Below are 25,129 nucleotides of genomic sequence, written 5' to 3'. Positions count from 1 at the left end.
TGACTCCTTCCACAAATTTGCAGATCATGGGAAGTGACTGCCTTCAGGCTGTAGTTTGTGATGCAGAAAGTCTCTTCTCATCCAGGGTCTGCTTTGCCCTCCTTTTTCAAAGTTTTTGAACTTGGAATAGCCGTTCTGTCTGTGCTGTTATTGAAGCACAGTCATTTGCCTGAGGACCTTTCAGAAATGCTGTGACTCAATGTCCAGCTAATACTAATCTTCAGGTGTCCCTTGAGAGCAGAGAGTGTCTGTCAAGGACTTACTCATATACCAGCTCGAGTGGCTGCAGATGAGCTTGTGTTATTAGCTCTTTAGAAAATGCTTTTTCTCGCTTCTCCTTCAATGTTGTTTATAGCAGCTTTAGGCCACGGAGTCTCAAGTGTGACCGTGATGATGTCGTACAGTCCCTGCAAACATCATGCGTGGCCTCTGTGAGAAAGGAGCCTTATTACAGGTGCAGTGGCTCTTGTGAGATGTATGCAGCTGCTGTTGGAGTGGCAGCACCTCCTGGGCAAGGCGGGCAGGGAATTGCTGGGCATATGCTCTGCCCGTGCTGGAAATCCACAGCCTGGGTCCTGCTACGCCAGCGCTGCCTCCCATGCAGACGTGGGTATATCTAGTGAGCCTCATGTGTCTCGAGGGACTAACTTCACTGAAAAGGCACCAAATCCCTGTGCAGTGCATGTGCTGTGAGTACACCGGGGAGCCAAAATGCTCTCTGCCCTGACGTGACTGCTCGCTGGCAGCTGTGGTGAACTGGCTGTGGTTCTCCCCAAACTCACTGCTGCAAGCTGCTGCAGTGATGCTCTGTTATGCACGAGGATATTTCATTTAAAGTATATTTTAAAGCAAATTATGCGTACTGTCCTAAAAAGAGTACGTAGAAGTCTCATGTGTACTTAACCATGATTGTATATAGGAATCAGGCAGCCATGTGGAGATAATCAGTTATGAATCACTTGTGTGTACGGTGTGAGAAACTAAAAACGCTTGTGTAGTTTCAGGAAATGAATACATAACTTATAGTCTTGTTTAAAAGTAATTTCTTTATTAAGACTGAGATCATGTTGCTTATAAGCTGTGTTACATGTTGGCTTGGATGCTGAGATGAAAAAGGGCCTTGAAGGTCAAACTGAGCATCCTTACAGGTGGGCTGATATTTTGTCACGTGCAAGTACTTGAGATATACGCCATGCAATTAATTTGCCTATTAAGTGATGGTTGTGTGTTTGTAGCTGGGAGTGTCATTTGTGTGATGAAGTGCAGGTGCCTGTCTGCAGAGAGGGGAGGCTGGTTCTCCCTCCACGATGGCCCAGGGAGCGTGGGGTGATGGGCTCCCGTGGGGTGCTCACGCACCTGAGCACGAGTGCCACTGCAGCTTTGCTTCAAGTGACTGGTGTGACCTCGCTAACAACAGAAAATGCTGAAGGATGCCTGAGCTCCCTGTGAATCCACCTTAGCTCAGCCCTTCCTCTGTCTGCTCTGTGCGATCTCGCAGCTCATTGTGAAAGGGCTCCATGTGGCAAGGTCTGCTTTGCTCAGAGACTGCTGCTCTTAGGGGATGCTTTGCTCTGGGGATTGAAGATAGTCCCATCTGAGTGCTCTTCAACTTAATATAAAAATATTTATTTCCAGGGAAAGGCTTCTTGTAGGGAACTGCTGCCTCTTTTTTTTTGAGATGAGCTGAACTTCTGGAATCAAGAGGTGGACAGTCTCTTTGCTTTGGGCATTTGCAGGACATGGAGTGGTGTAGGAGGTGGTGGAGGGAGACAAATGGCTCCTGCTCTGATTGTGCTTCTGTCCTGCAGAGTCCTAGTGGGTCTTAGTGAGGGAAAAATAGTGTTTGTCTTTTCCTTTTTGAAGTAGTGCGACTAATTGGAAGTTTCTGTTCCAGAGACTGAAAACTGTGGTTGGTAATCCAATCAGTTTGTTTACTAGCAAATCTAAACCAGAATTTGATATTAGTATGATGTGCTCCCTTCAGTTCCCAGCTTTCAAAGAGAAGCTCTCTGACTCCCTGCTTGGATTGCTTGCTCGAGACTTCAGCATGCCGTTAAGTCACTGCCTGCTGCAAAGTCTGGTCCTTTCTCATGTGTCTTTGTGTGGCCGTGGTAACAGGATGCTGCCTTTCTACGATGGAGTTTCAGCACAGCAGAGGAGGGCTGAGCCTGTACGAGGGAGCATGCGCTACCCCAGCAGTTCTGTGGCTGCTGGGAGCTCCCATAAATTCCTCTGCTGCTTGCATGGCTGTTTAGTCAGTTTACGGCACATACCCCCTGTTAATTTGATTGCTGCTGTTAATCAGATAGCTTGGTGTCAGTGGCCTGAGATGACTCAAGATAGCAGTGAGTAATTTAGATGGTTTAGAAGTTGTAATCTTCTTGGTTATCTTCCCTGAGGCAAATCAGCATGGTCATTGCCTGGGGTGGCATGCCACCTCTGGCTGCTTGAGTTCCTCCTGCTGCGGAGGGCCTGACCCCCACTCACGATGTGCAGATGGCCTGTGTGCTGAGGCAGAGGCCTCATCTCTTTGCAGCTGGTAGCAGAGTGGGTTTAGGATGAGTTTTCCCAGAGTATCTTCCCAGCTTCAGGAAATCTATATCTCTGTTTTCCTGAGCCGGCTTTGTACCTATACCTGTCTTCAGTTGCTCTTAGCTGGCATTTCATCCATAAATTGTCTAAGAGTTCCCTGTGCAGATGCAGTCCTTCCCAAAGGTCCCCAGCCTCATCCAAATATGTTCTTCTCCCAGGATGGAGACATCATTTTTCAGGTAGAATATTGCATACTCAAAATTAACTGGATGAAAAGAAGGTTGGGGGTTTGTGAGTTGTTTTTTTTTTTTTTTCTCCTTCCAGCTGCTTTAGCAATATCCTTGATCAGATCACTAGCTAAAGTGCTAGTTGTGTCTCAAGCCTCCCATGTGCCTCCAGGGGCTCGCTGACTGGTGTTGGCTGCTGGAGCATGCCATGGGCCAGGAGCCTGCGGTGGGAAGGACAGGCACTCAGGCCAGGGCTGGGGAAGCCAGCAGTTGCTGCTGTTGATGTGGTGATCCCACCGTCCTATTTAAACAACAGGAAGGTACCCAGTGGAGGACTGGAATGTGTGGACGGGCACACGGATAGGCGGTTGTGCAAACACTGTGAACAGAGGCTGAGTCAGTGCTGTCCTCCTTTCCACTAGTGATTTGTGCTGGATTCCAGGGAGCTGAAATCCTGTATTCATAAGTTTAAGTTCAGGATGGCAACATTAGGCGATGTTTTGTGTCTTAGGAGGGTGAAGACTTGTGTGTAGGTCTTGTTCTTCAGAAGGTGCTTTCTTTATATTATAATAAGGTTACCCATCCTCACTACTTCAGTTTTCCCCTTGCATGGGACTGTTGATAGCTCAAAGTCCTCCAGGGCAGCTTGACTACATTTTCTTGCAATTTTTATGAAAGTATTAAGTGCTAGCTGCTGTTCAACTGCAGTATTTTGGGTTTCTCTTTTCCCTTAATGTCAGGTTGACAGAGTGATTGCAAAGGAGAAGACCTTTCAAATTGTGTGAGTGACACAGAGTGTCCCTCTCTGAGCATGCAAATCATATGATTTGACTTGGAAATGAAATAATTTACTTTTGCAGTCTGAACTTCATCAGAATGATGATCCACACCTGGTATTATAGACAGTCCATGTGAAACAGCCTTTCTGTGTCACACTGGGATTCTAATCCAGTTTCCTATCTATCAGAACCTCTAGGGCCTTTTCTGCTGAACTTCTCTCCAGTCTGTGTCATTTCCAAAGCTGCTGCTTTCCCAGACACAGCGCTTTGCATTTGTCCTTTTTCAGTTTCATGGGTGTCCTGCTGGCCTGTTCCTCCAGCCTGTCCCGGTCCCTCTGGATGGCAGCCCTGCTCTTGGGGGTATTGACCATTCCCCCCAGTTTGGTGTTACCTGCAAACTTGACCTCTGTGGTGCTCCACCTGTCACTGGCCATCGAGTAGCAAATGACCCATTAACAACCACTCTGAGCCAACCATCCAACCAGTTTTTTCCCGTTTAGCTGTCCGTCTGTACATGCTGTAATGCTCTAATTTCTATACAGACGGAGATGAGACATGGAAGGCTCCATCTGTCTTACCTTCCTGTGTCCGCTGAGATAACTGCTGGTTTTCCTGCCTCTGCATCAAGGAGGCTGGGCCGTCTGTGCCACTCCTGTCTCTCAGCTTTCTGCCTTGTGTGAGGCTGGAGATTTCTGCCACCGCAGCAACCCCGCTCTCCTCCACATAAACACTTCTTTGTAAACAGCAGGAGAACCCTAAAATGCTGCTGTTTCGGTAGCTGTACCAGTTTGCTCCTGCTCCTTGTGCATCTGTGTCCTCATCAGTCCCAGCTGCTCCATGTGATTGGTGTGAGCTGGGGGTAGGACTCTGCCTTAGCTAGATTAAGTCCTTTGATTTCTTATCACCTGGCCAGTCTCTGCCACTGCATCAAGACTTGCTTTCCCTTTCCTCCCCAGCTTTCAGATGTCTTAAGGACACACTTAAGTGTTTTCTTTCTCAGGAGCCCAGTACTCTGGGATTAAACCAGGTGCCACATGCTGGCAACCCTGCACTTTGAACCTCAGGGTCATTTTTTTCACCTTTTGCTTAATAACAGTAGCTTTTCTGGTTGCCCTTACCACTGCATAAAAAGTAGGACAAGTCCACATTCTTATGGTCAGGTCATCACCTGCCTTGTACCGTATTTTTCAGTTGCCTGTTGGAGATGTCAGCTGTTTCCTTCCAAGAAGCATTCAAATTTTACCTTGTTCACAATGCTAACTTCCATTTTTTTTTTTTCCCCCCCCCCCCCAAACCTCATATCTCTAACATGGAGTCTGAACTTGGTGCTCTCAATGTCAAGATGGATCTTTCTTGTCTGGAAAGTTTTGGAGGTCCCTTATGCTGCCCCTGTATGCTGCTGGAGTATCTGTGGGTCAGCCACAAAGGCCATATGACAGACCTTGCTGTAATTGGCGTACGGAAGGATCCAGCCCTAATCGGAGGAATGCTTTCCGTGCCCCAGTGACTTCAGAATCACCTGTTGAGTATCTCCAGCCTTGATATTTCTGGTGGGGACACCTGGAGCTTGGCCCCTGCCTTCCCTAGATACAGTTTTCTGCAGTATCTCGGAGCCAAAGTGGTGCTGGTGGAGTGGTTTGCAGCTGGTGCACGCAGACAGGACTCCGGGACTGCTCTGCAGCCAGGGTGCTGCTGCCCCCGTGTCATTCCCAGCGCACACGTATGTGCAGGCTGGGTGGCAACTTGCAGTTTCTCAAGCAGCCTCATCCTTACTGTGACTTACTGTGCACTCACCTCTTCCCCAGCCCGCTGAGGCACTGACTGCTTCCTCAGAGGTGGGAGAGGATCTGAAATGGTGATGGGCGTGCTGTTCCTTTTATGTTCTGCCTTGGAAAAGAGACGGGCGATGGCAATGAGCCTGAGCTCCTGTGGAAGTTCAGAGGGAGACGAATGGGGTATTGGGGTGTTTCTAGTTCACATCTATGTTTATGTGGGTATACAGTCACTGGTAAGTCATCTTTCTTTCTGCATGTGTTCTTCCAATCCTTCTTTCCCAGCAGTGATGGAAGATACTTCACCGCACCTTTGACATGCCTTTTCTGCATGGAGGCTTCTTATCCATGTTTTTCACAAATCACATTTCTTGGCCAAAATCAAAGGTGTCTTTTCCCTTGTCTCCTCAGCGACATTTCTGAGATCTAGACTGTGGCCTTCAGGGCTGATCCATCTGAGGCCCCACTGCTGTTGGTGCCCAAGTGCTGCTTATAGTACCAAAATTATGCCATATAAGAAAAATTACTTGTAAAGTGCAGCATGGTTGTGTGGTGTAACTGTTTGCCTCTATTTGATTTCCACTCTGCTTTGGACCATTTAGTTACCCAAAGTATACACTGGAAAATTATTATGAGTGTTTGAGCTTGTTATAAATGTAGCTTTTCCAGCCAATACAGATGGCTGTGAGGACCTACCAAAATGTGAACTCAGCACTGGAAGTTTTAATTATCAAGAGATGATAATTTGGTGCTATTTATTTGACAAAAAACCCTCATAATTTTCTTTCATATTTATCTAAAGTTTTGCCTATGTATGTGAGCAGATGACTCTGGTATCAAGCTGAAACTAAACACAGGTTGTGATTTCTTTCCTGTTGAACCTGTATGCCAGTGGAGCTCTGGGGTTGCCTGTGTTAGCTCATCCCAAGCACATTTGATGTAGGGTTCAGAAGTGCAGACAAGTTTCTTAATGATCAGTAAGAATAAATTTTGTACAAATTTCTCTGTCCTCATGATACTCACAGTTGAACTTTTCCATTTATACATAAGCAGGATTATCATATGCAGACTATAAAAGAAGTATGCAAGTAGTTGCCTCAAATTTCTTCTAATTTCACCAAAATTTAACAGTTGGAAAAGCTGCTGCTTTTCTGTCGAAGTTGTCTGTCTCCTATTGCTGCATTTTTATGCTTCCCCCCCAAGCTAAATTCTTCTAAATAGGTTTTAGTGGTGGGTGGGGTTTCGGGGGGTTTTTGGTTTGGGTTTGGTTTTTTTTTGGCAGGTAATCATGCTATAAGTAAACAAGAAACTTTGTTATGATTAGTCCAGGCTTTGTTGATGTAGAGCTGCTCTGGCTGTGGTGCACTTGGTCACTTGTGCTAGCATCTGTAACTGGCAAAACTGACCTTGGCCATGAACCTCAATCACGCGTCAGAGGTTTTAGTTAGCCTTTGACCTGACTGTGAGCGCTTTAGACACGCATTTGGCTTGACGTAAGGAAATCGTTGCCTGAATCGGGGTACAGGTGGGGAGATCGCCTCCCGGCAGAGCCGAGGTGGTGCTTGGGGTTGGTGGTGGTCGGATGCAAGGCTGGGGATGTGCTGGCTGGCGGGGCTCCCCGAGGTGCCACGGGGCAGCGGCACAGGGACAGGCGGCAGCGTTTCGCCTGGGGAGCTGAGGGAGCCCCTGGGCACGGGTGTGATTCATGCCTTGAACACGTTGCAGAGCAGGATGTGTGTCTCAGTATCGCAGCTTGACTTCTTTCCTAGCTCATGGGGGGATAAGGTGGCTACGATAGTTTCACATGGAGAATTAGTAGCATCATAAAACCGCAGAATCGGAGAGGTGGGGAAGGGCTGCCGAAGTGTCCAGTGCCAGCCCTGGGGGGAGCAGCGTCCATCAGCATGGGCTGCTCAGGGCTGTGGCTGGATGAGCGCTGAGCATCTCCAAGGGCAGAGACCCCGCGGCCTCTCGGGGCCCCGGTCACTGCCCAGCCTCCCTCCGGTGAAGGGCTTTTCCTGCCACGGAGGGAGGACGTCCCTGGCTGCGTCCCGTGCCTCTCATCCCGCCGTGGCCCCGCCGAGAGGAGCCTGGCTCCGTCCTCCCTCCCCACCCCGTCAGGCAGCCGCAGGCCGCAGTGGGGTCTCCCCTTCGCCTTCTCCTCTCCGGGCCGAGCAAACCCCGCACTCGGCCTCTCCCCGACCTCCCACGCTCCGGTCCCGACCACCCCGAGGCCCCCGCGGGACCCACCGCTCTTACTGCAACGTCCGTCCCGCACTGGTGAGCCCCGCCTGGCCCCAGGACCCCGGTGGGTCTGGCCCGTGCCGAGCGGAGGGCAGCAGTCCCTGCCCTCAGCCCGCGGCGAGCGAGCAGCCCTGTCCTCCCGCCTCACGGCCGCTCCTGCGGCTGGGGACAGGGGCCTCCCCGCCATCGTCCCGGCGGTCAGTGAGGACACCGAACGGTACCGGGCCCTGTGTCCGTCCCTGAGGAACGGGCTCGCAGCCAGCCACCAGCGGGGCTCCGTACGGCCCGTCACCGCCCTTCGAGCCTGGTGGTCCCGCCAGCTTTCCCCCTGCCCCGTCGCCCCCCTGCCCAAACCACCCCTGTCCCGCGTTGCAGTGAGGACGCTGCAGGAGGCCGCACTGAGCACCTCCCCAAGCCCAGGGCGACAGCCTTGCCTGCACTCCCCTCGTTCAGGGACAGATGCCCCACTGGAGAAGGCAGTAGAAAGCTAGGACTGAGAAGAAACCCGAGAGGTCGTTTTTTGGGCTCTTTTGCCTCTCCCCAGGATCAGCTCTGGCTGAAAGTTTTATCCTTGGTGTTTGCTCAGCTGCTCATGAGTCCCCTGTGCTGGGTGCTGGCTGCTGCCTCCTGAGGCAATCTCCTCTGCACTTACAGCTGTCTGCATGCTCAGAAAGCATTTTCTGACATCTAACCTGAATCTTTCTTATTGAATTTTAAGCCCATTACTTTTCCATGGTTATTGAGAACAGATTATTTTTGTCCTCACTGCAGCTGCCTTCTTTCTGGCTTTACAGTCAGATCACCCCTTCCCCACCCAGTCTTCTGTTCTCTGGGCTGAATATCCCAGAGCACACAAGCTTTCCTGCAGAGACCTTGAAAGCATGATCCAATCATTACTATTGATTTACTCTGGATTCTCCCCATATCTTTTATTTTACTCCGTTCCTAAAAGGAGCCTTCTTCAGCTGAAACCCAACCTGTTCGGCACAGGCTGCAGGGGTTGCATCACATGTACTAGAGGTGAGGCTGCTAATTGTAAATCCTGGTATGTTTTCCTTTTTCTGCCACAGCGTGACTTTGACTCATTATCAGCTTGTGATCCTGCAATCCTCAGATCTTCTTCAGCAAGAGTGCTGCCTGCTGTCTCCTAGCTCGCCTTCGTGCCTGCTATCGCATACTTGCTGAGCCATCCGGACGGGGGAGACGGGAGGATGTCTCTCCTGCTCCGAGGGGCCAGCCCCACGGCTGCTGAGGGGGCTCAGGGCCTTTCCCGCCCAGGCTTGGAAAGCCCCTTTGCCAGAGCACTCCCACCTCAGGGCTTGTTCCCATACTCAGGTGTTCTGCTGAAGAGCCTTTTCATTATGCCCAGAAATTTCCCCCACTGCACGACGTGCCCACTGACTCCTGTCCTTTGTACACTTCGGAGAAGAGGCTGGCTCTATCTTCTGTAATCCCGTTACGTAAACTGTCATTACATTTGTCTCTTGACCAAATCTTGCCCACAACCCCCACCTATTTCTTGAGTTTCCAACAATCATTTCAATTCTAATCCTCTAATGACTTTTCATCTCCTTCCAGCTTGGTCTCATCTAGGAATTTAATAAGCATATTCTGCACTCCATCATCCAGGTTGCTAATGAAAAAATTAAATACTACTCAACCTGGGGTAGGGTCCTGTGAAATCCATTTATCATACATTTTTAGTCTGGCAGTTAGTCATGAATTAGTTTTCTGATCAGTTTTTCATCACTTGACAGGAGTTTCAGCTAGATTTAATTTCTGTTGTTTCTGAGAATGTCACATAAGCCTGTCAAAATTTTTGCAGAAGACAGCTATATGGTATCTTCGGCTTCTTCGCTCTTCACAAAGCCTGGCTTGGTACCCTCTCCTAGAAGTAACTTGGATCCCTTAAATTTGGTTTGCTCTTTACAAATTGCTGTTGTTGGTCATCTCTGTTTACAAACTATCTGCTTTGCCCAGTGTTTTTCTGGACAGTAAAACTAAGTTGTTGTGTCTATAGTGCAATGTTCCTTTCCTTCTGCTGTGCATTTAAAGCTGGGTGTAACTTCTGTTCTTTTCTGGGCACCTGAGAGCCATCACAGATGATCAGAGTTCACCACTAAGGCCTGAGACTGCTGCTAGCAGGTTTTTGGCAGTGTGACTCAGCTCGTGGTCTGTAGATCTCTGGCACTTTATCGAAAATCAAAGGCGATTCATAAATTGATTGCAGAGCCAGGCACTAAGGCAGATAATGCCCCAAGTATCGCGTGTCACTTCTGTGAGGCCCAACTGATCTGATCTGGTGATCTTTGCTGCATAATCACAGCCAGTGTGGAGTGAAAAGCTCAAGCAAAAAGAGAGCAAACCCTCCTGCGTTCATGGTGCAAAAGCTTTCCTGCCCTGCTCATGCGCTCGATCGGCTCTTGCTGAGAGCACGTCAACGCGCCTTCCTGCAGCCCTGCTGTTCGCACACCCGGCTTGTTGTATCCCGTTTTGTACCTTGACCTTTCTCAACCTCTTTTGCATCTGTCACATGTACGATTGGGCCTTATAACACTTTGAACGGTCCTCCTTAAAGACTTGCACTGTGTTATCTTAATGTGCCATTTGTATCAGCTATTTGGTACAATACAAATAGGTTGTTAGATGTATTTTCTTCAAAGATTTGTATCTTGTTGCTTTAAAATAGACATCATGGTCTGAACTCTGCAATTTGCAGTCATGTTGCCCGGGCAACAGAATATTCTCAAATGGAGTGAATTTGATAAAGAATGTATTTGGTTAACTGTGATTTTACTCTAATTTAAATAAAATTTTAGATGACAGTGTTTGGATTTCTAACTTATGACATCATATCTTGTGATGTCATAGCAATTAGTAAATTCAATTCTACTTATGTAGATTATAAGTGTTAAGTGTTAAGAATACTTGGAAGGAAATAATAAAGCTAGTCGATATTTTATAGTTCGCTGTAAACTCTTGCTAGCTAGCTGCCATTGTTCCTCAACATGTGTAAAACCCAGAAACAACATCTGCTGTTTGACGTGTTTTAAAGACTTAGTCCTAACTAATGCCAAAAATTTTAGCTGATGTGAGAATGTCTATAGCATTATTTTTATTAATAAGCTCCATATTTTTCTTGTCGTCACTACAACAGTAACCTTGTCCTCCTCCATCTGTTCTCTCTTGTCAAACACTTGGATTGTAAGGGTTGTGGGCTTTTGTAAGTGTGTGCAGAGCCTACTGATTTTGCTTTCTATCTCTACTGTAGTAGAAATTAAAATAATTTATGGAGGTGTGGAGTTCCTGTTGGCACTTGGACTGGTTATTCAACCTGTTATGTATTAAAATGTAGCACATCTTCCTCAAACTTGATATATTTGCTGTCTGAGTGGGAAAACTTTTTTCTAGCATTTAAAAGTATTGGTTTTTTGTTAACTTTTAACAGTACAATTGATTAAATTTGGGGACCTCTGCAAAATCTGTTGTCTGTGCTTAGGCTCTTTGTTGTCCTTAATGGTCAGGTAACGTAGTAACCCAGGTTGTTCTAACCTTTCTTATACTTCAGACTAATTAAAAGCTTGCTCATAATCCAGATTTGAAGTGTAGTTTGCAACAGAAATAAACTATTAGTGATTGTAATGCCTTTTTGCTCCTTCTAGAGTGGCGACGTTTTCCACAGGTGGAGTTGGTACCTCTGCGTTTGACTGCGAAGCTGAGCTGGGCTCAGAACCTTTTGGGGTGCTCAGTGACTGTCCCCACCACCTTGCTTGCTTCTGCAGATACAGCAGAGGGGTTACGTCTTCAGTGCTCAGCTTTTCTGATGTGCCAAATATATAACAAGGCTCGCTTGTGTATGGGTGACTTCTCTCATTTTTCAATTGTTGTGTCTAAAGAGACATGTGGTGTCTAAAGGCCTATCGGGTATTATAGGTAGAGTGACCTCCTCCTCTTCCTCCTGAAAATAAAAATTCATTAATCTTCTGGAGTGCAAACTCTGCCTTGATTCAGGGCCAGAAATAGTGATGGGTGATGCAGGCACACCCGACCTCCCTAGTCTCGGGGCTGGGACACGTGGCCCCATGGGCTCAGTGGGGCTGCCGGGTCTGTGCTCCTCACGTGCACGGGGGAGCTGGCCATCTCTCTTCATAAGCTGTTTAATGATCCTTGCTGGTAAAAGTCATCTTTTGCCTCAGTGTTGCTCTGCCTAATTTAATCATCCTGTTATTAGTCTGTGTGTGTGTTGCAGTAATTGGAAAGCCTTGCAAGGGATCGCCTCATCTCCGTTGAGAAGTAGAATAGTTTGATCTCCCTTAACTTTCACGTTTTAAAGTCTTTTACAGCTACTGGAATGCTTTTGTGTCGCATCTCGTGAATCTTCCTCTGCGCCAACGTCCGTCTTGACCTTGGCTCTCGGAGTGACCCAGTACATTTGCACAGGTCCCGCTACTGCGGCATATAGAGCTCATCACTGAACTCACGCATATCATCGATACTTTCAATTAGTCTTTATGGCTACAGTTATCATCCTGGGGGTTTATGATGAAGTTTTTCCCTGCTTTGTGTTCCTGCTTTCTGAGGTGGCTTTTCTTCCTGCAGCGGTGTGCTGCCCTTGCTGGCAGCCTGGCTGCTCTCAGGCTCATGTTCTGCTGCAGCAGAACCCTGTTATCCCACCAGACTTTGTGCACCTTCAGTTTTACCCTCCGCATCGATACCTTGGGCTCAGTGGTTTTTGCTAGCACACGGTTGGTTTGGACCAAGAACCTAAGTAATACCACTGAGTAATGTCCTGCTTGATAATATCTCTAGGTTAACAAATAATTTTTGAGCAAGATAAGTTAGCTGTAACAAATAATACACACGTACATATATATCTATATCTCTTCTAGACACAGTCTAAATACACTGTCATGGAGAAAGGTAAGTGTGTCATATTGTACATTTCTGGGCACAAATGTCTTGAATGGAGGTCAAGATACCGCCTTTTCTACATACTCTGAGTAGGCATTCAGCCCTGGAAATGTTTGCCAAACCCCACATTAAGTCAAGATAGATATTTTTCCCCAGTGCTTCTCCATGCTGAGAAAATCAGAAATTTGTTCTTAGGTTTTAATCAAATTTTTGGCAAAGTAAACATATTTCTTTGTCCTTCCAACAGTGGACTGGTGGGATAATTGGTCACCAACTTTTTGTAATACTCTTAAGATTTAAGGTCAGCAAACCCACTTCTGTCAGTCTTTCCTCAGTGGTCAAGATTTCCAAGTGCGTTTTCCAACTTACTGCTTTCAATTTGTTTACTTCCTTCTTAAAGACATTTGTCCCAAAACTGGACATATCAGTCCAGATAAATACTTGCCATCCTGTTAATACCTCCTAGAATTAAATTTGTGTTTATGCAACGTCACCATTTTCTTGACTTGTGTTTAGTTTAGGATTACTGCTGTTACCATATGTTGTTTCCTGCTTTACAATGCCTAGCTGGTTATTCTTCACCTCGTATTTATGCACTTGATTTCCCCATTCCAGGTGTAACAGTTTGTACTACACCTTACTGGATTTCATCTTTCTGATTTCAGACATCGTTGCCTCTGTCAGCCAGACTCATAAACTTGTCAATCAAACTCTATGTATTATCCTTTTTTCTTTTAGCAAGATTTGCTTTCCCAAAACTGGGGAAATTATCAGTAAAACAGGAATAAAATCTAATTAGTATATGGTGTCAAAACTGGCATAAGATATGCAGGAGAAAATAATTCAGAAAAGCATTCTAAATGCTAAATATGCATTGGTATTCTTAATGTACCATTCATGGCCTCTGTGAAGATTTTACAAAACAAACTAGATATTGTGCGTATAGGTAATGTTTCTTATGCTATATTACTTATGAGATATTATGATACTTTTGTAAATGTTTCAAACTGCAAGAAAGCTAATCAGATGGGAAGGTGCAGTAATGAATGAAAATAATAGAAATATAAACCCAGATATGGGAAAAATTCAGGAATTGTGAAGCAAAGGGAAGGAAAAACGTGAATAATTATAACTGAAAATATGAAGACAAGTTCTGGCTTCTTGGTAGAAATAGAATTAGGAAAGAAAATAGAGAAAAACAGGAAAGGGTGAAAAAGGGGAGTTCATTTTTAACAAAGTTAAAATGGCTTTTATTTGTTTTTGGTTTTGTTTTTTTTTTTTTTTTTTTAAATGAAAGGAGGGAAATGACAGAACATGCCAGAAGAATGAACCTGGAGAGGCTGATGGTGATGCTGAGCCGACGGTGACCAGGGCAGGGAGAGGTGCCCATGGTGCTGGCTCTCTGGAGGGGCTGGTGGTGGGAGAAACACTCGTTTTGTCTCATGTCCCTGGAACTGATGCCAGGCAGCTCAGCGCATGGTTTCTGAGGTCAATGCTTTTGATAATTTTAAGTATTTAAAAGCACTGACAGTCCTCACCTTCCCTGGAATGTCTCTGATTTTCCAAGACACAATATTATAATGTATGCGAAAAGTTCCTGTACTCCTTTCTTCAAGTCTTTCTATAACTTACCAGGACTTGCCTATTTGAATATTAATTACATTTTGCAAATGCTGCCTGCCGTCTTCCTTCCTCATAGCTGGGAGATTTCTGCTCCATACACCCTGTCATTTGGGAAGGATGCCTTCTCCTGTTCCTACTAAGCACCCGCCTTCTTGCCTCTTCTGCGTTGCTATCTACAGCTGTATCATCTCTGTCCATGATGGACCAAGGACACACCTTTATCTCTTCTTTGTTGTGATGGATGGTCTTTTCCTGTGGATTATGGGTTTATTTAGCTTCTTATAGATCATAATACTGTTGAACAGCTTCCCATTGCTGGATTAAAAGATTGTAGACCATGAGAAGACTCTCTGGACGTGGATGATTTTATCATTAAGTAATGGGGTGGAAGTTGTTATTCTGAGAGGCCGAGCGTGGGCACACTCGCACAGTGAGCGCGTGTGCCAGGGAAGAAGTGTCCCAGCCTTGCCACCCTGTGCAGGACACGTGTCCCCCTCTCCCACGTGGTGCCTCTCTTGGCATCTGGAGGAACGTGTCTGAGTGCTGCTCCAGGTACGGGGCATTCTGCTTACCAAGGAGCAGCTTTCATTTGCCTGATGAACTTTTTTTTTTTTTTTTTTTAATTTACCTACTCTCTCAAGGCTTTCTTCTTATACTTATTTGATTTGATTTGTTTTCTCTCTCTTTTCATTTGAAGTTTGTCTTGTAAAAATTGATCAGGTTTCTGGCCTCCTGGCTCCCTCCCACTCCTCCTCCAGTCTTTAGTGTGAGACTGATCTAATTCTGAGTCAGATGCCATCTCAGCTTTGATTATCCAGATGATGTTGCTGACTTGAAATCTTCCCTGGCCTGCAGCAGACACACTCCAGTCACAGATGTTACACACAAGTCTCTGCTTTGCAGAGGAAGCCCTGCATTTCCTCAGCCTGAGTCTGATAGCTCTTGAAAGGTCTGTCAGACCCATGGAGATGTGGTGGGATGACTCCTGTGATTGGAGTGTTGGGATGGAAGGATATAGGCCCTTTAGGAAGGACAGGCAGGGAAGATGAGGAAAGGGGGTCACCCTTTATGTCAGTGACCAGCCGGAGTGCTTGGAGCTCTGCCTGGGCATGGATGAGGAGCTGACCAAGAGCTTATGGATCAGGATTAAAGGGAAGGTAGGGACAGGAGACGTTATAGTGGGAATCTGCTATAGGCCAGCCAACGAGGAGACTGAGCAGATGAGGCCCTATATAGACAGATAGGAGCAGCCTCATGTTCACAAGCCCTGGTCCTCATGGGGGGCTTCAGCCACCCTGATATCTGTTGGAGGGACAGCACTGCAGTGCATATGCGATTCAGGAGGTTCCTCAAATGCATTAATGATAACTTCCTCCTCCAGGTGATCGAGGAGCCAACAAAGAAAGGTGCTATGCTGTACTTTGTTCTCACCACAAAAGAGGGGCTTGTGAGGAGTGTGAAGTTCAAGGGCAGCCGTGACTGCAGTGACCATGAAATGGTGGTTAAAGATCCTTAGGGTACTGAAGAGGGTGCACAGAATTTTGCTCCCCTGGCCTTCAGGAGAGCAGTGCTTGGCCTTTTCAGGGATCTGCTTGGCGGAGTACCATGGGATAAAAACCTGGAGGGAAAAGGGGCCCAAGAAAGCTGGTTAGTATTCAACGGTCACCCCCTCCAAGCCCAGGATCAATGTATCCCAATAAAGAGGAAGTCAGGTGGGAACACCAGGAGGCTTCAAAGATGAACAAGAAGCTCCTAGACAAGGTCAAACACAAAAAGCTTACAGAGGGTGGAAGTAAGGACAGGGAGCCTGGGAGGAATACAGAGAAACTGTCTGAGCAGCCAGGGATCAGGTTAGGAAGGGTAAAGCCCTGATAGAATTAAATCTGGCCAGGGACAACAAGTGCAAAAAGAAAAGCTTCTATGGGTACATCAGTGATACAAGGAAGACAAGGGAAAATGTGGGCACTCTCTGGAAGGAAACGGGAGACCTGGTTACCTGGGATGCGGAGAGAGCTGTGGTACTCGGAGACTTTTTTGCCTCAGTCTTCACTGGCAAGAGCTCCAAGCACGCTGCCCAAAACGCAGAAGGCAAAGGCAGGGACTGGGAGAATGAAGAACCACCCACTGTAGGAGAAGATCAGGTTTGAGATCATCTAAGGAAGCTGAAGGTGCACAAGTCCATGGGACTCCACGAGATGCATCCACGGGTCCTGAGAGAACTAGCAGATGAAGTGGCTAAGCCACTGTCCATCATATTCAAGAAGTCACGGCAATCTGGTGAAGTTGCTGCTGACTGGAAAGGGGGAAACAAACCCCATTTTTAATAAAGGAAACAGGGAAAACCCAGAGAACCACAGGCCAGTCAGTCTCCCCGCTGTGCCTGGCAAGATCATGGAACAGATCCTCCTGGAAACTGTGCTGGGGCACATGGAAAATAAGGAGGTGATTGGTGACAGCCAACACGGCTTCACTAAGGGAAAGTCGTGTCTGACACGTTTGGTGGCCTTCCACAACGGGGTTGCAGCGCTGGTGGGTAAGGGAAGGGACGTCGTCTACCTGGACTTGTGCAAAGTCTTTGACACTGTCCCGCACGACATCCCTGTCTCTAAATTGGAGACGTGTGGATTTGATGGATGGAGCACTCGGAGGATAAGGAATTGGCTGGATGGTCGCACTCAGAGAGCCGCGGTCAGCAGCTCGATGGCCAAGTGCAGAGCGGTGACGGGCGCCGTTCCTCGGGGGTCGGGGCTGGGCCCGGCGCTGTTTCACATCTTCGTTGGGGTCACGGGCAGTGGGATCGATGCCCCCTCAGCAAGTTCACCCGTGACCCCGAGCTGCGTGGTGGGGGACACGCTGAGGGCAGGGGGGGCATCCCGAGGGACCTGGGCAGGCTGGAGAGGGGGGCCCGGGCAAACCTCGTGGGGTTCAACAAGGCCAAGGGCAAGGTCCTGCCCGGGGGTCAGGGCAATCCCCAGCACAAACCCAGGCTGGGCCCTCGAGGGGTGGCTGGAGAGCAGCCCCAAGGAGAGGGGCTGGGGGGGTTGGTGGGGGGAAAACTGCCCGTGAGGCAGCCCCGTGCGCTCGCAGCCCAGAACCCACCCGTGCCCTGGGCTGCAGCCAGAGCAGGGGGGGCAGCAGGGCCAGGGAGGGGATTCTCCCCCTCTGCTCCGCTCTGGGGAGACCCCCCTGCAGTGCTGGGGCCAGCTCGGGGGCCCCCAACAGCAGAAGGACCCGGAGCTGCTCGAGCGGGGCCAGAGGAGGCCACGGAGATGCTGGGGGGGCTGGAGCAGCTCCCCTGGGGGGCCGGGCTGAGAGAGTTGGGGGGGTTCAGCCTGGAGAAGAGAAGGCTCCAGGGGGACCCTGAGAGTGGCCTCCCAGGGCTTAAAGTGGGGACAGGGGAGTTGGGGAGGGACTCTGGATCAGGGGTGGGGGTAGGGTGAGCGGTGACGGTTTTAAGCTGACAGAGGGCAGGTTTAGATGAGATCTAAGGCAGAAATTGTTCCCTGTGCGGGGGGTGAGGTGCTCCTTCCCTGGAAGGGTTCAAGGCCAGACTGGATGTGGCTTTGGGCAACTTTGTTTAGTGGAAGGTGTCCCTGCCCATGGTAGGGGGGTGGGACGAGGTGATCTTGAAGGTCCCTTCTAACCCAAACCATTATGTGATTCTGTGAATCTATAATCTGTCATTCTGATGATAAAGACCATTCTGGACACAGATCTACATGCTGTCCCATCACTGCAGTGCATCCTTTAGTGCTGACTGGACAAGAGACCAAACTGACCAACTCTTCCCCAGGTGGACCGGCCTGTCTTCTCTGTCCTGTTTTGCTTGCTCTAGATTGCACCATCCACCATGACTCTATGTGAACAAGGCAGATAAATATCCTCACTGATATGTTTCCCCTCTCTCCTGTGTCTGAGGTACTTTTTCCCAGGGCCTGACCACCCATGCGCCTTGCATTCAGCTCCCTTTGACAAGTAGCCATCACTTGATTTTTTTAAGGCATGCTTTGTGGCACCGGGAGGTTTCTGTGCAGATGCCATCATGGCTCTGGCCAAATCTGTCATTCTTCCATTGCAGAATCTTTTTCTGATCTTTCAGGACATGCCACCAACCCACCTTTGGTATCTGCAGGAAGCTGAAGCTAATTTCTGGAGCCTTTCTGCAGCACAACAGATTCATGGAAATTGTGCCTTCCAGGATATTGCACTTAGCCTCCATGGCTGCCCAGCCCACTGCTGCCATGGCCTGCAAGGGTGATAGCAGAGTGTAGGGAGGTGACACCCCGGTGCCAGAGGTGGTTGATGGTGCTCGTACCAATACTTCTTGGCTAACACACCACTGTTCTCCTTATAGCCTGTACTGATGGTTATCAGCCCTACTGCAAAAGTCAGTCTTGACAGAGGTGTGATTCACTCCTCAGACTCTGGAGGTCACATTTCTTCTCCTCCAGCTCAAAGACTTCTTGAGCATAATGGCTCCAAGATGCCTTCTTGAGGTTTGTTTCTGCTTCCCAGAAGCATTCAGAGTTCAGAACACCCTGCTCCCTGTGATGGAGGAGATCACAGCATTATCTGCCTCTCTTTAGGATAATTTTGTGATACATGTCATTAGGAGAATCATCATGTTTTTCCAGTAGCTCCATCTGTCTCATCTGAAAATACGGAGAAAGCTTTTTGTCTGTCTTAGACTAGAGCTGAATGGTTGCAGCTTGGGATATTTTTTGTTTCTCATATAAGTTTACATGTACCCATTTTCTGATGCAGAGCATTTGCAGATACTCCTTACAGGCTTAGTGGCAAAATGTTAGTCCAGCTGTCTGGCTAAAGTGCCTCTTCTAAATCAAGGGCTTGCTATGTGGTCTACAGGAAAAAATAAATATAGTTTGCTCTATAGACCGTGGACTGCAAGTTGGGTCTTTCCAGGAAGTATTTGTTCTACTGCATACACATTGCATGGCTGGTTTGCAGGCACAGAAGGTGTCTGGGGTGCATTTGTCCCAGATCTACTGTGTAGCTCTTGCACAGGAGGGCTGTCTATTCCTTCCAGCAACTGTTGGGTCTATGGCATAGTCGTACAGGGGGTGACCCCGGTGGCGCTCCCTGAAAGCATCAGACTAGCTGCATCTGTGCAATAGAATGGCAGCACACATTGCTGTGAACGTATCTAGAGTTTCTGCTCATATGGCAGCCCAGATGGAGCTGCCATATGTGAGCAGTAGGATTGACCTAGTAGGACTGCCAGATTTCTGGAAATCTAGAACAAATATAGAACATGCTTCAAGTCTGCCTGGCCAAGTAGAGGTAGACAACTTTGAAAAAAAGTCCAGACATACAGCAGTGCTACCTGATTAAATAAAGTGTGACGGTTAAAAAGAATCATTCTGCTGTTTTCTGGGATAATGGAGAAGTAGAAAATCATCAACAATGGAAATCTATAATTGGAGAAGTCTTGGGTAAAGTGATACAAAAATAGTTGACAACAGTGTCTGGTATGTTGACAGATGCTTCTCAGGGTCTGAGGAGAGTTGAGTAGCTTGAATGTGTTATGATGGTAAATTGGCTGACTGCACCCTACACTTCTACATTCCTCTTCCACAGGAGGTCTGCTCCCTTCTTGCCCACCAGTACTGCTGATGTTTGCTTCCTTCTTGCCCCGTCATCTCCTGGGGCCACTGCTGCTGCATCTCACCTGCCTCCCTCACAGATCTGCTCATGCCCTTGCACCCCCGAGCCATCGCTGCTGTCGATGCCTTTTGCACATGTAGGATGATAACAATGAAGTTCTAGATTTCTTTAATTGTTGCAGTCTGAAACTGAGAAATACCTCTGAGAGCATGGAGTGCTTTAATACAGAGCAAACAACGTGGAAATTTGTTTGATTCAGAAAGAGTCTTGCTCTTCGCAAGCTAGAGGTTCCAGTGGGGGGGTATGTACTTTTTCAGATATGAAAATACAGCAACATACCAGTGTTTTCAGAGCCACTCTGGCATAGAACCGTAGAACGGTTCGGGTTGGAAGGGACCTTCAAGATCACCCAGTGCCCCCCCCTGCCCCGGGCAGGGCCCCCTTCCCCCAGCCCAGGGGGCTCCCAGCCCCGTCCAACCTGGCCTGGAACCCTTCCAGGGAGGGGGCACCCACAGCTGCTCTGGGCACCCGGGGCCAGCGCCTCACCCCCTGCACAGGGAAGGATTTCTGACTTAGAGCTCATCTAAATCTCCCCTCTTTCAGCTTAAAACCGTCACCCCTCGTCCCATCCCCACCTCCTGATCCAGAGTCCCCCCCCACACCTCTCCTGTCCCCCCTTTAAGCCCTGGGAGGCCACTCAAAGGTCTCCCCGGACCCTTCTCTTCTCCAGGCTGAACCCCCCCAACTCTCTCAGCCCGGCCTCCCAGGGAGGTGCTCCATCCCCTGAGCATCTTCATGGGCATATACTCAGTGTTCTGACCTTCAGGTAACTCCTTTTTGAAGATAAAAAAAATGTGAACTCCTGCCACTGAACTTGATCTCCTTGCCTCCCTCTCTTCCTATTTCTTACCAGTTTTTATGTCAACTAGATGCTTCCCTAAACTCAGATGCATATGGCTAGGAGTCACTGACTCGTGGCTAGTTGATATGTTTTGCTACTCCTCTGCCTTCCACTTCCCCAGTCTCCTCTGAGACCTTTACAAGGTGATATATATGTCCAGTGGTAGCAACCTGTGAAATGTGAGCTTTGCATGCCATAGGACCTGGCCCTTCCTCATCACAGGGGAATGGTGCTTTACTGTGGATATTTTTAGGGATCAAAGAGCAGATAATGGTGGAAATTCACCTTGGACCTAGTAGCGTCCATACTTGTGGGGAGAAGTTCAAGGTGATTGTACCACTGCTGTAATGTCATTGCACCAGGAAAGCGACTCCATTTGTTTAATCTTCAGGATAGCTGTTCTTCACATTTCCCATGTAAAATACCACGTTGGCAGGACTCTTGTCCCTGGAGATATTCCCACCTGAGCCCTCCACAGAACCACTGAGGTCCTGGCCTTGGCGGCAGGATCATCAAGACAGACTTCACGTCCCTTTGTGCCGTGGCTCTTCCTTCCTCAGAAGAGCTGCAGGCCTGGGAGCTCGAGCTCCCGTCGTGTCCTGCCGGGCGGGCGTGCTGGCCCGGAGGTGGTTTCCCTGCCCTGGGCCTGTGCAGATCCACGTCTGTGGCCTGTGGGGGACGGGAGGGCGATAGTGGGTGCAGAGGGGCCACGGGCCTCGGTCTGCAGGGCTCCTTTCCCGTCGGCCCGGAGGAGCTGCCTTAGTGCTCCTGCCCTCAGCCGATCAGTTCTTCATGTGATGCAAGCTTGTCCTCTTCCTTGTCTGAGCACTCTGGGATACCCTGCCCCGCTGAGGTGCCTTCTGGAACTGAAAACCACAGTGTTCTCCCATAGCTCAACACATCCATCCAAAATCCGTCTTTGCCCTCCGTCTCACATCACAACTCAGTGCAAGGAGATAGCAGATTCTTTAATATGAATGAATATACAGCGACAACTCAGAACAACAAAAATTAAATATATTACTGTAAAGGTAGGTCCAGGATGAAAACTCAGTTAAGTGCCATGGTTTAAAGTTGTTTAACCAGTCTCTGTGCATCTTTGATTTACGTGTGGTGTAATACAAGTGTTTGCACACCTCTGTGGGAAACCTGAGCTAGGCGGAGCTGGAGGCAGCAGCCCCAGCCAGCCGTGCCGATGGCCTTGACAGTGTGGAGGCTGAGTTCCTTTGGCTTCTCCTCGGTCACCCGCCGCGTTTTCTGAGGGCTGCCTGACGTGATACTGCTTCCAGCGACGTGGTGTGCGGCCGCCGTTTGCAGGTGGCCCCTCTGTACTACTGTACCTTGGCGTGCTGTTGCTGCGTTCATGGTGAATCCTCGTCGGTTGTTACCTGAGCTCTGTGCCAGCCAGTGTCACCGAGAGGGTGGGAGGGGCTGGGGGATATTCTCATGGTTTCACGCAGTGTAGTAGGCTTGCTTCTTTATTTATTTTTAGGGATGTTTGCACAGTATCCACAGAACCTGAGTTAGATCTCAGAGCTATGACTCTTACCAGGAATATTTAAATGATCTTTCTGTTTTCTGCTGTTAACTTTTAAGGCATAAGCACGCTGACATTGTATGCTGAGCAGCCTGTTCAGATGTCCCTCCTCCTTCTTTCTTTTAGAAATTACTGAGTTTGCCTAAAAAGATAAAAATAGGCAAATTGCTGTTAGATTAAAAAGCATTGTCACTTTGATGTCATGATATGGAATGACTCAGGGTGTTACAGCATTTCAGAAAATAACCCTGTGCCATCACCGTAGTATAGTTGTATGTCTTGTGCAGCTTGAATGCGGATTTTTGTTTCTCAGTTTGTGGTGTGTGGAAGGACAGAGTCTACATTCATAGCATCAGGGCAAGATATGATGAGAAATGCCCTTTGCCCAGTGTGCTGTCTCCACGACATCACCAGGATAAGTAGCTTGGCTGGGATGTTAAGATAGTATCCCTATGCGGGACATCTGGCTTATTGCTTGAAATTAGATCATTTATCTTCTGTGGGGAAGTCAGAACATTTCTTCTGATAGTCACCAATTCCTCCCACTTCAGTGTGCAGGCACTAAAATTGCTAGTTGTGAAATATTTTTTAGAAATAATGTATGTTTTGGGGAGTTTCCATCCTCAAGACTTCATTTTCTTGTTTACCTGTCCTCAAAAAGCGATTGCTTTTACCTTAGAGAGGAGTTCATTGATGCGGTCTGTCGTGCAGTCTCTCGAGCGGTTTCATCTGTGTGACTGCGTGCAGCAAAGTGGCACCGGGGCAGGCGGTGGGCACGGGAACGCCGTCGGTGATGCCGTAGCTGGGGAAGCCGGGGTGCCGGGAAGCAGCAGCTGAGGTGACAGTGCAAGACGTGAAACCCCTTCACCTCCTTCGCTTTTTCCAGGTTGGATTGAAAAATGTAACCAGCAGGGCTCATCTCCCTTCCTAGGGATTTATGCGAGATTATATTCTTAACAGACTTCTTATCCAGCGTGTTTCTTCTCGCCATTCCTGGAAGTCGTAACACTTCAAAGTCAGGGAGAGACGGAGCTTCTGTCGCCTGCAGCGTCAGCTGTCCCAGCACCAAGACTCCCGCGGGGCGGTGGGCACAGTGGTGGAAGACCCCCCCCCCTCGGCCAGACCGGGAGGGACACTGGGGGTACGTGCAGCTGCAGGAGCTGTGCCACATACTTTCACCATACATTTGGGGAATTATTCCTGAGACCTACTTCTAGTGAGACTCATCATTTGTACTTTGAATTTGGATTTTTCACAGAGGTGGTGGACAATACATTAGATGTGCATTTGAGGAACTCTGAAGTTCAAATGCTTTTTCTAAATTCTTCTCTCTGGTCTTTTGTCAGTTTGGTTAGTTTTGCTTTCAGATTTCCCCAAATTCAGGTCATTTGCCCTTCTGTACAAAAGCTTTCTTTGCCTGCTCAAAGAATGTGACCCTTGGGAGAGCAGACCTTATAAATGTGTACGTATATATGAGGAGAGACAGAGAAAGATCACAATTTGAATCAAGCTTGAGGAAAAGCATAGATTCTTACTTGTTTCTGCTACTGTGGCCTAATTTTCCAAATGCAGGAGCAAGGTTTCCTTTCTTCCAACCATCAGTGATCGCTTCCAGCTCTGGCTAAGGTGTAGAGCGTGAATTCTAGGCCTCAGAAAATGAAAAAAATTCACATAAACATTGTTGAGCTGAGGATAGTAAGACTATTTCTGCTGATAAAGGATCATAGTAGAGAGGTGTGCATGCTGTACTGAGTCACCAAGTTAAATATATCCCTTCATCACAAGTTAGTGGTAAAATGTAAATGAACCTCGTATTTCTAGAAGCTGTTCTTGTAGGAGGGCAGGGAAATGTTTAACAGCTGGAGCTGCCAGTATTGCTCTTGACTTTGTCAGTGTCTGGGAGGGTTTGAATTCTGCTGCCTGCCTGATCAAATACGTTCATCTCAAATACCAACCCTAACCTAAAAAGAAAAAGGCAGGGGGGTGTGATGGTCCCAGCATGGACAGGCAAAACCTGCAGCTGTGTCTCAGCCTGTTCTTACACATATTTTCATGCTCTAAGCAGCAGCACTCTGTTTCCACCCAGAATCAGCTTGATCCAGCTGCTTTGTGTTCCCGAATCAGCTGTAGGTGCTGCTGAGTGAGATCACCTTCCTGAGAGGCTCAGCAGTGCCTGGGAGGGACTGGGTGTGCTGGGAGGGGTGGGAAGGGCGGAGGTGGCCGCAGTTCATGGGGTATCAAATGCAGGACACAACCAGTTCAGTCCAGAGCAGTTTGTCCAGTTTAATTTCCTGAGGACCAGTGATGGATTTTGCGTATATTCCTACCCATCTCACTGTGTTTTTTCACATGTTAAAAGAATACTTTTGCACCTTGTTCTGAAAATATTGGATTGTTCTGCGTTACTAGCTGTGATGCAGTGCTGTTTTGTTTTGTTTGTGGTTGGTTGTTTTGTTTTTTTTTTTTTTTTCCTCCAAATATGTAAGAAATCAACAAAGAGTTTAAATAGTATCACTAGTCTATTGGTTGAAGTCTTGCTTCAGGAAAGTAGTACTTCAGTCTCTCCTCTCATGTGTGTTAACCTACCTTCATGTGGACTGCTGGTGTTTTGCAGTTTCCCAGGATGTGAGCATCTGTAGGAACAGTTCCTGGAGTAAGACGGACCAATTTTGTTTGTCCATTTTGCTGGCAGACCCACATTCTGCTTCCCCACTTTCCTTGTTCCTTTGAGTTCTCCAAGATTCTTCCTGTAGAGAAAAACCACAGGATGAGCGTTGAACAAAGCACTGTTTATTGTTGATCTAAAATACTGTGGCTTTACGGGGGCAAGCTGCTGCTGGAGCTTTCTGAGTGGAGGCAGTTCCTCGGCCAGTGCAGCCTGGAACGAGCAGGAGTTAGTCCTGTGGACTGCTCAGGTGAGATGTGCAGGGAGCTCGGTCGCTGGTAAGTCACCTTTCGTCGGCTAACTAGGATTCACT

The 25,129-nt window shown here is 48.0% G+C and overlaps 1 protein-coding gene across 1 annotated transcript in view; it reads left to right on the top strand.

The window, feature by feature from the left end:
- Window positions 1-25,129, top strand: part of SHANK3 (SH3 and multiple ankyrin repeat domains 3) — a 392,105-nt gene that overhangs the window by 101,083 nt on the left and 265,893 nt on the right. The window lies entirely within an intron of this gene.

Source organism: Tyto alba, unplaced genomic scaffold (assembly GCF_018691265.1).
Source record: "Tyto alba isolate M040663 unplaced genomic scaffold, T.alba_DEE_v4.0 Super-Scaffold_2, whole genome shotgun sequence".
In the NCBI taxonomy this organism is placed as follows: domain Eukaryota; kingdom Metazoa; phylum Chordata; class Aves; order Strigiformes; family Tytonidae; genus Tyto; species Tyto alba.
Note: the sequence above shows the minus strand (reverse complement) of the source record. Positions and strands in the feature narration are given on the sequence as shown.